The following is a 15616-nucleotide window of genomic DNA, read 5'->3' on the forward strand; positions in this document are numbered from 1 at the left end:
ACCCACAAAAGAGTTAACATTCCTTGAACGAGATATAAGGAAGTTGTAGTCACATATGGGCAAGCCCTTTGAAGAAGCCGACAGGGCGCAAATCAGAATCAGGCATTAGCCACGTGTTAATTTTTAATCTATTGATAAGCCGCTAATCTACTGTTTGTGAGTATAATGTAATAAAAATATACCAATGTCAAATACTTGATTACGCTATGATATGATCTCATCCCTTACCTTGGAGACACTTAGCACTCTTGTAAAGCAGTGACTGTTGAGCAGACTGGAGACACGGAATGCCAGAACCTTGTTACCCATACACTGTGTTTGTGGCCGGAACATCAAAGCGTGAGGACTGAATACATTTGGGAATGCCGTGGACTGCTGAGTGCTGTCTGAAGCAAGTGGAAAAGATCTTCTACATCAGTGGTTCTCAACCTTTCTAATGCGGTGACCCCGCAATACAGTTCCTCATGTTGTTGTGACCCTAAACCATGTACAAGAATATTATATTTGTGCTAAAAAATGCAATAAAATCGTGGCTCCAATGGCTTTAGGCGACCCCTGTGTTTTGGTCGTTCGACCCCCGCCGGGGTCGCGACCCAGGGGTTGAGAACCACTGTTCTACATTGAATACATCTCTACTCTCATATTTTTTTTTTTTCAGATTTAAAGGTACCATTTATCGCTGAAGTTATACATTGATTGACAGAAGAGCATTTAAAGCAGGGAATAAGACTTTTTTGATTTGTGGACCTTTTTGGAGCATCATTTTGAATTTTTATAGTCTAAAAAAGTTTTCTTTATTTAGGCCTCCTAAGGTGTTGGGATCCTAGGGGTCAATGCAATCTATGCTGCACTCATTATATATAGCATTATATTTAAAATATATTCCAACTGCTGATGATGTCCTAATGTTGTCTAATAGGACAGATACCTGCTGTATATGGAGAAGACTCCTGAGCATCACCAATACACTGAAACTAGTTTCCACTGGTGTATATGATGGCACTGCTGGACATCCATTTAGAAGGAATGTAAACATAATGGGGGGGGGGGGGTTAATGTATTAAGCACCAAAATATGCTTTACAACACATTCAGAAAGGCTTTTCAACCACTTTTCTTAATGGGATGTGGCAGCTGAAAAAGCAGGCATGGTTGGTTAGAAATAGGCTATGCACCAAATATTGAAACCGTTTACACCAACACGAAGGAGGTGTGAAGTAGCACATGAACATTTTAAAATCACAGTTATAAGTCAGGTCCAGCAAAAAAAAAAAAAAATAGTGTTGTCTGACGTTGCACTGGCAGACCAACATTGATACGTTCCCTAATGTGTTAATCTGCTGTAAAAAAAATCCTTTGCCAACCACTTTTTTTTATATTTTTTAAAAATAATTTTAACCCCTTCACGCTCCGCGGCGGATATATCCGCCACGGAGCGCAGTGACTTAGCGCTCAGTGGCGGATATATCCGCCACGGCGCTTATGCCGGCTCGGCTCTGGATCAGAGCCGAACCGGCATCGGGAAACACGGGGTGCCGGCTGTAACTAATAGCCGGCACCCCAGTGTAACACCCGCGATCGGAGTTGTCTCCGATCGCGGGTGCTTAACCCTTTAGATGCCGCGGTCAGCGCGACCGCGGCATCTAACAAGTATCTGGGGTGTCTTTCCCCCACGATCGGCCCCCCCGAACCGTTTTCGGGGGGCGCCGATCGTTGCTATAGTAACTCTGGGGTCCGATCTGGACCCCAGAGTTACTAGCAAGAATTGCCAGTAAGATGGCGTCTGTGACGTCATCTTACTGGCAAAGTGCCAGCCTATGCAAGTGCATAGGCTGACACTGATAATACTCTGCAATACATGAGTATTGCAGAATATTATCATGAACAAGCAATCAGAGGATTGCTTGTTCATATCCCATGGTATAAAAGTAAAAAAGTAAAAAAAAAAGTTATTCAATAAAAAAATAAAGTCATAAATCTCTAAAAATGCCCCAAACCCCCAAAACATATAAAGAGACATATAACTCAAAAAAAAAGTCTAAATCATAACACAAACCCCACATATATAGTATCACCGCGTCCGTAACAACCCGTAGAATAAAAGTAAATCATTATTGAACCCCCACGATAAACGCCGTAAAAAAAAACTGTTATAAACCCTCCAAAAATTATGATTTTTACCTTTTCAATCCCACAAAAAATGACATGATACTGGTGCAAAGTACAACATGTCCCGCAAAAAACAAGCCATCAACCAGCTCCGTAGCCAAAAACGTAACAAAGTTATGCCACTTGGAAGACGGCAATACAAAAATTATAGATTTTTCCCCACATTAGGGTTTTGTTTGACAAATTTAGTAAAACGTAAGAAAATATATTCATGTCTGGTATCCCCGTAATCGTATCAACCCATAGAATAAAGCTAACATGATTATTAGTCTATACGGTGAACACCAAAAAAAAAAAAGTCAAAAATCCAGTACAGAATTGATGCTTTTCTACTCCTGCCCTCAAAAAAAGTTCCTAAATTTTCAACAATAGGTGATACCAACCCCAAAATGGTAACAATGGAAAAAGCATCTCATCCCGCAAAAAAAATGCCGTCACATGGCCCCAATAACGGAAAAGCGAAAATTTTATAGCCTTCAAAAGGGGCCAATGAGGAAACTAAAATCCTGGCAGCTGCAGCGCCCTCCTTCCATTCTGTGCCTCGCTGTGCCCCCATAACACAAGTAACGGCCACATGTGGGGGGTCTCTGCACTCGGGAGAAATTGCAGAACAAATTGTATGGTGGGTTTTCTCTTTTTATATTTTGGAAATGTGTAAATTTTAGTGCTAAATGAACGTATAAGGGAACAATATGACCATTCTAAATTTCACCTCCATTTTGATTCAATTACTATGAAGATCTCAAGGGGTTAACAATCTTCGTAAAAGCTGTTTCTGATAGCTTGAGGGGTGCAGATTTGAAAATGGGTAGATTATATAGGGGGTTTTGATGCTAAATATGTAAAATTTCATTCAAAACTGTATTTATCCCCAAAATAGTCAATTCTGAAAATCCGGAAAAGCGATATTCTATTTGTAAGCCGCGTGACATCAAAATAAATTATCCAGACATTTCAGAAATTATGAAAATGTAAAGTAGACAAATGGGAAATGTTATTCAGCAACTTATTTAGGTGGTAAATCTATCTGCCTGAAAACGCAATGATTTAGAATTTCGAAAATGGCAAATTTTTCAAAAAATTTATCATATTTTCTTTTTTTTGTAAATAAACGCAAAACTTATCTGCCAAAATTTACCACTAAAATGAAGTACAACATGTGGGGAAAAAACAATCTCAGAATCGTTTTGATAAGTAACAGAGGTCAAAAGTTATAACCATATAAAGCCAAGCAAGTCAGAATCCAAAAAATCGGGCTGAGCCTTAAGCTGTAAAATGGCTGCGTCCTTAAGGGGTTAACAGCACATCTTGAAACCTTTGTCTACACCTTACTATAATCCTAAAAACTCCCCAACTATGTGCAAGTGAAACTACAAGAAATGATCCTGTTTTGAGGTCAAAGGGTGATCACACCAAATATTATGTAGACTTCATTTTTAAATCACTAGTATTTTAAGGTGCAATTACATTACTGCTTTTCAAGTCCTCCTTTTATCTACACACTTCCCTCATTTTTGGCCAAACAAAATTGTGCCCATATATCACATACAGCTTCTAGTTTCTGTCAACCAAATAATAGGTTATCATTTTATCCTACATATTATTAGAGAAAATGTTAAGTCTTATAGGTCTGAATAATATTTATGTGCCCACTGTATTATTTTATGTGGTAATATATGGACTAATATTTTGATAGGGATATACATATATGTAGATATTTATGGTATTAGAATTATTTTTTGATATAATGCGGCAAAGCAGTAAAGAATGTTGATAGAATAGTAGAAAATATTTGTAATAAAATATACAACACATTCCAACTTCTGTGGCAGTAATGTTGCACAAACTTGAGTTTCAAAAAAATAAACACATAGTAATGTAATTTCTCAGCTTTTTTTTTTTATTTAATAACTAAAGATCCTGGTTGTGTTACATCAATTTAAATAACATGACCCATAGCATTTGATGCTGTATGATCATGTATGATCCCCAACTGGGGAGCTAGGCTCTCTCCTCGCCCCGCCTCTCTGACATCCATGGCTGGGGAGGATGTTAGGGGAATAAATTAAAATATGGCAATGCCAAGAGGCGTTCAGATGACTTCAGCTTGAGCGCCTCCGGCTGATATACATGGCTTCTAAAATTCATTTTCTTTGCAAATGTACCGTTTCTTTATGCACTAAAAACTGTTCCACTTTGTGCATAAAGAAACGGGAACGTACTGCTGGACATCTACCATTTTAAACCTAAAAACATATACACTCACCGGCCACTTTATTAGGTACACCATTCTAGTAACGGGTTGGACCCCCTGTGGAGGATTTGGCCCAGTAGAGACCGTGGTAGCGGGGTGCTGTGATGCAGTTCAAGACAGTGACACCAAGGTTTAGTCCAAAACAGGTTTCGCCTGCGTTTATTGTAGCAGCAAAATAAAACAGCCTTTACACTCAGGCATTAAATAAACAAAAAATCCTACCCGTCAGGGTGCTAACTATACAGGTGTTCACTAACTCACCACTATACAAAATCACTTGGCTGCTCCAGGCACAGAGATCAGGGCTGTGTGCTCTCCAGCCTCCTTCCAGAGAGAGACAACACACTCAACTCTGCTGAGTGATTTTATGCAGGCTCATTAGTCTGCACCCATCACCTGTGTCCAAGGTGCTGGACAAACCCACCTCAGCACTAAGGCCTTGCATAGAAGCAAAACCTAGGGGAAACATACCGCCCATCCACAGTTAACCCCTTCAGTGTCTCACATACCCTCCCCCTCTGTTTGACCCTGTGGGGACAAACACTTTTGGCCATCAGACAGTGGGTACGGGATAGGGCATCGGCATTCCCATGCAGCTTTCCTGCTCGATGTTCCACCGTGAATTTAAAATTCTGGAGCATTAGGAACCACCTTGTGACCCTGGCGTTCCTCTCTTTGGCCTGACTTATCCAGGTGAGGGGAGAGTGATCAGTCACTAGTGTAAACTGCCGCCCTACCAAATAATACCTCAGGGATTCCAGAGCCCATTTTATCGCCAAGCACTCCCTCTCAACTATACTATAGTTCTTTTCAGGAGGTGTGAGCTTGCGGCTCAGGAATGTTACAGGATGTTCCTCACCCTCCACCACTTGGGACAGGACAGCCCCTAACCCCACGTCAGAAGCATCAGTCTGCACAATAAAGGTCTTGGTGAAGTTAGGGGTGATCAGTATCGGTCCCTCACACAAAACCGTCTTAAGTCGCTGAAACGCCCCCTCAGCCTCTTCACTCCACTTTACCATCACCGTCCTGCTACCTTTGGTCAGGTCAGTCAGGGGTGCCGCTATTATCGCAAAATCGGGGATAAATCGGCGATAATAGCCCACTATGCCCAGAAAAGCCCTCACTTGCTTCTTGCTCAAAGGTCGTGGCCACTGCTGGATCGCCTCTACTTTATTTACTTGGGGTTTGATGACCCCTCGCCCAATACGGTACCCCAGGTAACGGGCCTCTTCCAGACCCAGTGCACATTTTTGGGGGTTCGCTGTCAGCCCTGCCGCCCTCAGGGAGTCTACCACTGCTTGTACTTTGGCTAGATGACTCTCCCAGTCGTTACTATAGACTATGATGTCATCCAAGTAGGCCGAGGCATAACTCCGGTGAGGTTTTAGCACGAGATCCATTAACCTCTGGAATGTGGCGGGAGCCCCATGTAGCCCAAAGGGGAGTACCACGTACTGAAAAAGCCCATCAGGGGTAACAAAAGCGGTCTTCTCTTTAGCCCTGTCAGTCAGGGGTACCTGCCAATACCCTTTCGTCAGGTCAAGGGTGGAGAAGAACCTAGCCTGTCCAAGTCGTTCTATCAACTCGTCAACCCTGGGCATGGGATAGGAATCAAATTTGGACACCTCGTTCAACTTCCTAAAGTCATTGCAGAACCGTAGGGAACCATCAGGTTTGGGAATCAACACAATAGGACTCGACCAGTCACTTTTAGACTCCTCGATAACCCCCAGGTCTAACATCTGCCTGACTTCTTTGGATATGGCAAGCCAGCGCGCTTCAGGGACCCGGTAGGGTTTTTGGTGTACCCGGATGTGGGGTTCGGTTATGATATCATGCTTGATGACTGAAGTACGTCCCGGTAACTTAGAGAACACATCCACATTTCGGAGCACAAACTCCTTCGCTTCCTGAATCTGGGCCCTGGAGAGGGACTCCGAGATCCGTACTTCAGGCACCTTGGCATCGGGTACACCTACCTCCGGTGTCCCCTTCTTGGGGACAGACGCTTTTTCTACTCCCACGGCCATCAGGGACTCTCTTTCCCTCCATGGCTTTAGGAGGTTCACGTGGTATATCTGTTCGGGTTTCCTCCTCCCCGGCTGAGATACCTTGTAGGTTACCTCCCCCACTTTCTCCATGACCTCATATGGTCCTTGCCATTTTGCCAAGAACTTGCTCTCAACGGTGGGCACCAGAACTAGCACTCTGTCGCCTGGGTTAAAGGTCCTGAGTCTGGCTGACCTATTGTAGACCCTAGACTGGGCCTCTTGTGCCCTTGTCATGTGCTCCTTTACAAGGGGCATTACCGCCGCTATGCGGTCCTGCATAAGGGAGACGTGTTCTATCACACTACGGTGGGGGGTCCTCTCCTGTTCCCAGGTCTCCTTGGCTATATCCAAAAGCCCACGTGGGGAACGGCCATATAACAGCTCAAAGGGTGAGAAACCCGTGGAGGACTGGGGAACTTCACGTATGGCAAACATCAAATAGGGCAACAAACAATCCCAGTCCTTCCCATCCTTGCTGACCACCCTCTTTAGCATCCCCTTCAAGGTCTTGTTAAACCTCTCGACTAGGCCATCTGTCTGAGGATGATACACAGAGGTGCGGAGCTGTTTAACCTGCAGTAACTTACACATCTCCTTCATTACCCTAGACATGAATGGGGTACCCTGGTCAGTCAAGATTTCCTTGGGGAGGCCTGTGCGTGAGAATACCTGGAACAGCTCCCTAGCAATATTTTTGGAGGAGGTGTTCCTTAATGGAATCGCCTCGGGATACCGCGTAGCGTAGTCCAGGATAACCAGGATGTATTGGTGCCCCCTTGAGGATTTGACTATGGGGCCAACCAGATCCATTGCAATCCGTTCAAATGGCACCTCTATGATTGGTAGCGGGACCAAAGGACTCCTGAAGTGGGACACCGGGGCAGTAAGTTGACATTCAGGGCAGGAGCTACAATACCGGTTTACCTCCTCCCACACCCCGGGCCAGAAAAATCTCTGCAGGATCCTCTCCCGGGTCTTCTCAGCACCTAAGTGCCCTCCCAGCACATGTTTGTGTGCCAACTCTAGCACCAGCCTACGGTGAGATTGGGGTACTACAAGTTGCTCAACCTCCTCACCCCGTATCTGGTCGACCCTGTACAACAGCTCCCCAACAATCACCATTCGGGGGTATATTTTGTCAGCCCCTGGTATTTGTAGTACCCCATTTATCACCTTAACATTCTCCCATGCTTTAAACAAGGTAGGGTCCTGTAGCTGTGCAGCCCCAAAATTCTCACGGGAAAACTCAAGGTCCGGCATGTCGGCCACCTCCTCGTGGCCCTCGACCTCACCAGCTAGGACCTCTAGGGGAGAGAATTCATCACATGGGGTCACCCCTACTGCTGGTGTGGGTACATCGGCCTCAAAGGGTTCAGGGGCCAAGGCCGGACATACCTGACGTCCATTATCTGCAACAGCACCCGAGGTGGGTCTTCGTCTCCAGAGGTCCCAAAACACCGGTAAGTCTCTGCCGATAATAGCCTCATGAAACAGGGTCCCCACCACCCCCACTTCATGGGTCATAGTACCACAAGGGGTATGTAGGTTGATGACAGCAGTGGGATATTCGCGAGTGTCCCCATGTATACATAACACTCCCACTTTACGCCCACTGTACAGTCCAGGATCAACCAAAGTTCCCCGCACCAGGGTAACCAGACTCCCTGAGTCTAGCAAGGCTTCCACCGTGTGACCACCGATTGTGACCATACACACTTGGGGTTCTGCATCCGTGACTGACTCGGCTGCCAGAACCGGCTGGGCAAACAGTGACATTCGCCGGGTCTGGTTGCAGTCCATTGGCTCCACTGACAGGGAACAGTTGGCAGCAATATGGCCCATTTCATGGCATCGCCAGCACTGGATACGGCTATGACCTCTGTCACGAGCCTTACTGGGTTTCTGTGTATCCAAGCCCCCCAGTGTACCCCCTCCCAACCTGACCTGTTTCCCTTTTTCTGCAGTAGCAGTCTTACCAGATGGTTTAATGGCCTTGTCACTGGCACTGCTTCGTGTGGGAGGGATAAGTAGAAGATCCTCCGTAGCCCGATATCTCTCTACTAGGGACACGAGTTCCTCAGCATTTGTGGGACCGGCCTGTCCAACCCACCGCTGGAGCCGAGAGGGCAGAGAACGGGTGAACTTGTCAAGAACCACTCTCTCGACCATCTGTGCTGGGGTGCAGTCCTCGGGTTGTAGCCACTTCCGGACAAGATGGATCAGGTCATGCATTTGGGAGCGCGGGGGTAGTTTTTCAGAGTATGCCCACTGGTGGACCCGGCTGGAACGAACTTGAACGGTGACCCCAAGACGAGCCAGAATCTCCGCCTTTAGCTGGGGGTACTCACGGGCCTCCGTTTCACTCAGGTCGTAGTAGGCCTTCTGCGATTCGCCCGTCAGGAACGGCGCCAGGACATCTGCCCACTGCTCAGCCGGTAACTCCTCTCGCTCAGCTACTCGCTCGAACACAGTGAGATACGCCTCCACGTCGTCGGTCGCCGTCATCTTTTGTAAAGCCTTCTGCACTGCAGCCCGTGCGGAATGCTGGACAACCGGGTACCCTTGCAAACCAGTATGGGACCCCTGAGTAGTCGTCGCTTGCGGTGCTGCCATAACGCCAGAAAACTTTTCCATCATCAGCTGGAACATGGCTCGGGACTCTTCCTGCTGTTGCTGGAGCATGGCTTGCTGCTGGCGGGACCTCTCCTCCTGCTGCTGGAACATGGCTTGCTGCTGACGGGACCTCTCCTCCTGCTGCTGGCGGGACCTCTCCTCCTGCTGCTGGAGCATGGCTTGCTGCAGCTGTCGATTAGCCTGGGACTCTTCCTGCTGCTGGCGGAACCTCTCCTCCTGCTGCTGGAGCATGGCTTGCTGCAGCTGTCGATTAGCCTGGGATTCTTCCTGCTGCTGGCGGGACCTCTCCTCCTGCTGCTGGAGCATGGCCTGCTGCTGCTGCCGATTAGCTCTGGCCTCCTCTTGCAGGTATTTAATAAAGTCCTCCATCTTGGCTTTATCCTGCAATTTGCCTGCTGCTTTCACCCAGGCCATGCACTGTTGCAGGATGTAGCGAGCCTTTCAGGTGTGTGTCTTTTGAACTGCCCGCAATCCGAAGCACCATATGTGGAGGATTTGGCCCAGTAGAGACCGTGGTAGCGGGGTGCTGTGATGCAGTTCAAGACAGTGACACCAAGGTTTAGTCCAAAACAGGTTTCGCCTGCGTTTATTGTAGCAGCAAAATAAAACAGCCTTTACACTCAGGCATTAAATAAACAAAAAATCCTACCCGTCAGGGTGCTAACTATACAGGTGTTCACTAACTCACCACTATACAAAATCACTTGGCTGCTCCAGGCACAGAGGTCAGGGCTGTGTGCTCTCCAGCCTCCTTCCAGAGAGAGACAACACACTCAACTCTGCTGAGTGATTTTATGTAGGCTCATTAGTCTGCACCCATCACCTGTGTCCAAGGTGCTGGACAAACCCACCTCAGCACTAAGGCCTTGCATAGAAGCAAAACCTAGGGGAAACATACCGCCCATCCACAGTTAACCCCTTCAGTGTCTCACACCCCCTTTTGCCTTCAGAACTGCCTCAATTCTTCGTGGCATAGATTCAACAAGGTGCTGGAAGCATTCCTCAGAGATTTTGGTCCATATTGACATGATGACATCACACAGTTGCCGCAGATTTGTCGGCTGCACATCCATGATGCGAATCTCCCGTTCCACCACATCCCAAAGATGCTCTATTGGATTGAGATCTGGTGACTGTGGAGGCCATTTGAATACAGTGAACTCATTGTCATGTTCAAGAAACCAGTCTGAGATGATTCCAGTTTTATGACATGGCGCATTATCCTGCTGAAAGTAGCCATCAGATGTTGGGTACATTGTGGTCATAAAGGGATGGACATAATCAGCAACAATACTCAGGTAGATTGTGGTGTTGCAACAATGCTCAATTGGTACCAAGGGGCCCAAAGAGTGCCAAGAAAATATTCCCCATACCATGACACCACCACCAGCCTGAACCGTTGATACAAGGCCGGATGGATCCATGCTTTCATGTTGTTGACGCCAAATTCTGACCCTACCATCCGAATGTCGCAGCAGAAATCGAGACTCATCAGACCAGGCAACGTTTTTCCAATCTTCTACTGTCCAATTTCGATGAGCTTGTGCAAATTGTAGCCTCAGTTTCCTGTTCTTAGCTGAAAGGAGTGCCACCCGGTGTGGTCTTCTGCTGCTGTAGCCCATCTGCCTCAAAGTTCGACGTACTGTGCGTTCAGAGATGCTCTTCTGCCTACCTTGGTTGTAACGGGTGGCAATTTGAGTCACTGTTGCCTTTCTATCAGCTCGAACCAGTCTGCCCATTCTCCTCTGACCTCTGGCATCAACAAGGCATTTCCGCCCACAGAATTGCCGCTCACTGGATGTTTTTTTCTTTTTCGGCCCATTCTCTGTAAACCCTAGAGATGGTTGTGCGTGAAAATCCCAGTAGATCAGCAGTTTCTGAAATACTCAGACCAGCCCTTCTGGCACCAACAACCATGCCACGTTCAAAAGCACTCAAATCACCTTTCTTCCCCATACTGATGCTTGGTTTGAGCTGCAGGAGATTGTCTTGACCATGTCTACATGCCTAAATGCACTGAGTTGCCGCCATGTGATTGGCTGATTAGAAATAAAGTGTTAACGAGCAGTTGGACAGGTGTACCTAATAAAGTGGCCGTTGAGTGTATAAAAAATAAAGTAAAGGAGTCATTTGGGGTCAATGCTCAAACAATCTTTTGGTCTTGATTCACTCCCTATAAAACAAGGCAACAGTGTTTTAGGTCTAATCGGTTTAAAGAGTAACTGTAAAGGTCTTTTTTCCACAAATCAATAGCTCTTGGGATGTAAAACAATGCTGCATATAATCTTTGTTATCTATATGTAGCAGTTTATTTCCTATCCCCCTCAGATTACCTCAGTGCTGCGATAGCAGCTTTCTCCCCCTCTGCTGATAAACCCTGGAGTCTGTACTTTGTTTATAGTTTGTTTCTCAGTCTGTTTCATGTTAGGGGAGGAGCTGCTGTTCCCTGCTCACAGAGGAGGAGGTCTTGTGACAGTGTAAGAAGCAGAGCTGGATGTGTCCAAGACAGTGAATGCAGCCGACTCCTGCACAGAATAGTGAGGTACCTGTTCCCCATCAGTCCCTCCATCCCAGTCTGTGCTTCTACGGAACCTGCTCTGTCTCTCTCCTCTCCTTATGCTGCTCCCTCCCCCACCTTGTCATCGGCAGTATCAGCTCTGTTCAAATAAGCCATTAACCCGTAATGCTCACACAGCACAGGCATAGACTTCATGTACTAATGATTTCTTCCACTTCTTCCCTTCTCCTGCATGTGATGGAAGCGGCCTGGCTAGTCACCATATACATCCTGTATGTGCACTGTGCAGTGTTCAGTGGATTTACTTGTGGGAAACTAAATTGATTTAATGCTAAATTACTTAGAGAGAATACAAAGCATCATGGGATCTGTGGGCAAGCTAAGTGGCCTCAGCCTGAGGGCATAGACAGACAGACATTAGTGTCTGCCCACTTCACCTCTGGTGAGAAAGATTTTTGTCAAACACTTTCAGAACACAAATCAAATAGCAATTTTCACATTTTCAAGAAAATTTATGATTTTTTTTTTTTATGGATCAATTCAGTTCTGAGGGTTCTTCGAAAGGCCTATATATTTAAGAAACCCACTGTAAATAACCACATTGAAAAATTATAACCTTTTAGCTATTTAAAACAGAATTTAGAAAATGTCTTAACCCTTTAGGGATTTCAAAAGAATTAAAACAAATTAGGACATATAATTTAGAAAACAAAAATGTTTACAATAGTATGTATACTTAGCCCTAAAATGTGCACTTTCTTGGTTTTTATGAAGAAAATGTTCCAACAATTTGTTATACAATTTCTCCTCAACATGACAACACCTTGTATGTGACAATAAACCGCTGTATGGGCACACTGCAGGGCGTAGAAGAAGAACAGTTCACATTCTGGTAGAATCATTTCCAGACCCCATGTCACAGTTTCAGTGCCCCTGATGTACCCACAACAGTAGAATATCAAAAATTACCCCATTTTGGAAACTGCACCACTCAAGGAATTTATCGAAGGGTGTATTGACCAATTTAATCCCACAGGTGTTTCACAGCATTTATTTACATTAGACAATGAAAAATGTAATTTTTTTTCCAAAAAATAGATGTTTAACCCCAAATTGGGTATTTTGACAAGGAATGTAAGGGCAAAATACACTCCACAGTCTATTGCACGATTTCTCCTGAATAAGTGAACATCTTATATGTTGTCATGAACCCCGTTCTCTGCACGCAGCAGAGCGTAGAAGTGATAGCATAATAGTGTGCTTTTGGAGGGAAGATTTTGCTGGAATCATGGGCTTTTGGAGAGCTGATCATACGAGCTTTCAGGTGCTCTGTTCCTTTTAGAACCCCTAAGCTTTGCTTGGCAACACATTGTCATAAATTTTATTTTTAAAAAGCCCCTCCTACCACAAAATCTTTAAAGGAAATCTACCACCAGAATCGTACCTGATAAACCAGCATCAATCATTTGTTCTTCCGTGATTCAGGGTGTGTGCTTACTTTTTTGTGTGCTCCTTTTCTAAAAAATGATTCCCCCCCCCCCCCCGAGCACTTCCTACTTGCCCACCACTTGATCAACACATTGCTTCCTCCTGCTGATCTCAACCCTCCTCTCGTGAATGTCCAATAAGTCTTACCAGCACCACAGTGGGTGAACATACACAGACTGTAAGGAACACCCTTATAGTTGTCAATGGTTGCCACCTACATCAGTGCTGGTTGTGCAGAGTAGCTGTGGATTGGGAGTGGCTAAAAGTGAATTTCTCTGGCTTCTTCCAGGAATGTCTTGAGCAGTACATCCATGAAGCAACCAGAAACCCATACTTACTGCGTAATTGTAAAAGATTAAACAAAAGGTGGAATGACGTTGGCTGGAGACTGTATTGCAAATCAAATTGTGTTCATGTAAGAAGTGCTCCTGGGGAGTGTATAATAGCCTGTGAAGCTGGAGCCTGGAGATGCTCTGGTGACGCCCCCCAAATCATTTTGATTTGCATATTTTTAAAAGTTCATTTTCTGCTGATTGATCAGCAGTCCAGATGGTAGATTTTAAAAAAAATAAAAAATTACAAATTTTCGCCTTCAATTTGGGCTCTCCTTTCCTAGCACACTCTCAAAAAAGTAAAAATGTATTCTTCTCCTCCAACCTAACTGTTAATGGAAAAAATTAATAATGTGGGACTGTGTGATAAATTGCAAAAATGCACAGTCCAGGTTTGGAAGGATTGCACCTTTTTTGGGGGGTATTTAAGAGTCATTGTTAGAGGGATGGGCTGTAAGAAATATCTTTCTGACTCATGAACTAGCCTCTGGTCTGCTTTTTGAAAAATGAGAGCTTCGATGAAACCCCTTGCGATTTCTGCATGTTGTGCCACAGGCCCCAGGGCAGCATCAGGCAGGCCTTTAAATAATGGCACATTGGTGTAAAAGTTGTCTATATATATGATAGCCCTTATGTAGGAAAGGACTTAATAAATCCCACACTATCTTTCCAGAGGTGTTAATATTGGGAGGGCACCCTGAAGGATTACATTGATGGTCTTTCCTTCGAAATTCTTCGTAACTTATCCTGTTGTGCTTTCACACACTTCATATATTTTTATTCCAGACTTGGAACTTTTGGTGGGTATGAACTGGCATAATGATAGACGGCCTTCATAATTCATAAGCGTCTCATCAACTGACAAATTTTGTTCTGGGGGATAGGCCGCTATAAAAAAATAATTTAGGAAATTTGGTAAAGGACGTAATTTGTACAAACAATCAGGACTGCTGTTGGTAGCGGGGGTGTCTGCATGTTGTCATTTATGTGGAAAAATCTCATGAGAACCTGATATCTAGATCGTGACATAATGCCAGAAACAATGAGAGTGGTGTATATAGGATTTGAAGCCCAATATGATCAGATGGAGGTTTTTTTATGATTCCCATATTGAGGGTTAGGCCAACAATTTTTTTGATTTCTTCAGCAGTAGTTGGAGACCAAATTCTGGCATAGCAAGATAACGGTTGATTTTCTATATACTGCCTGGTATATAAATTAGTTTGTTAGACAATATGTCCCACAACTTGGTCAGTAATAAAAATTTGAAAGAAATCTTGAGGCGTAAAATTACTGAGACTACAGTTTACTCCAGGAGCAGCAATAAAGTCATTTCGAGTTGGAATAAATGACATTTCGGGTACCCACACTAAGTTGGTTTGGGTGAGACGTAGAACCTGTGCCGCCCGCCGTCTAAAGACAGTTAGCATCAAGTGAAAATGCTACTGCCCCTTTAATCAGTTCATTGATTTCCTCCGCGCGGAGAAGACAGGACAGAAGATGGCTGCTGGTCACATGTCCACATCACATGTACTGCACCTGCCTGGGCAGGTCATGTGATCATCACTAAGTTTGGCTGTAGTTTGTTGCAGTGCATCCAGCATGGCCAGTGTTGTGGCGAGAGTTACTGATGCTTTACTGAGAACTAAAGCATCACGGGACCTGTATTTTCCAGTGGCAGCCATCTTCGTGATAACTGCCTACTTTAGAGAGGCCATAAATTTTGTGAACCATAAAATGTAAAGTGTAAAGTCAAGGAGGCTGAGAGTTTAACACTGAAGTCCAGCTTTCCTTACTCAGAATGCACCCTTCACTGTAATTGATGGCCCTGCATCCGGACACATCACTAACCAGATCTCCTTCATTCTGAGGTGAGGAGAACTTGACGCCACCATGACTTTATACAACCATTTTGCATCTCCCTCCAAAGTTGATTTCCTGAATGATGACACCACACTGGGTTATGAAAGAAACATGATCAGGAAGGTGTTAATCTGCTTCACAACATACTGGTAATGGTTAATTAGGTCAATTTCTGATGACAGGTTCCCTTTAAGCTGCATGGAAGTCAAAACAGGTATTTGTATCTTCAACCAAATATTTGATCTGTTCCTGTGACAGTTGGATTATCAAGAGAACAAGAATTAAAGTTTCATTGCAGCTGATTA

Source organism: Engystomops pustulosus, chromosome 2 (genome assembly GCF_040894005.1).
Source record: "Engystomops pustulosus chromosome 2, aEngPut4.maternal, whole genome shotgun sequence".
NCBI lineage: Eukaryota > Metazoa > Chordata > Amphibia > Anura > Leptodactylidae > Engystomops > Engystomops pustulosus.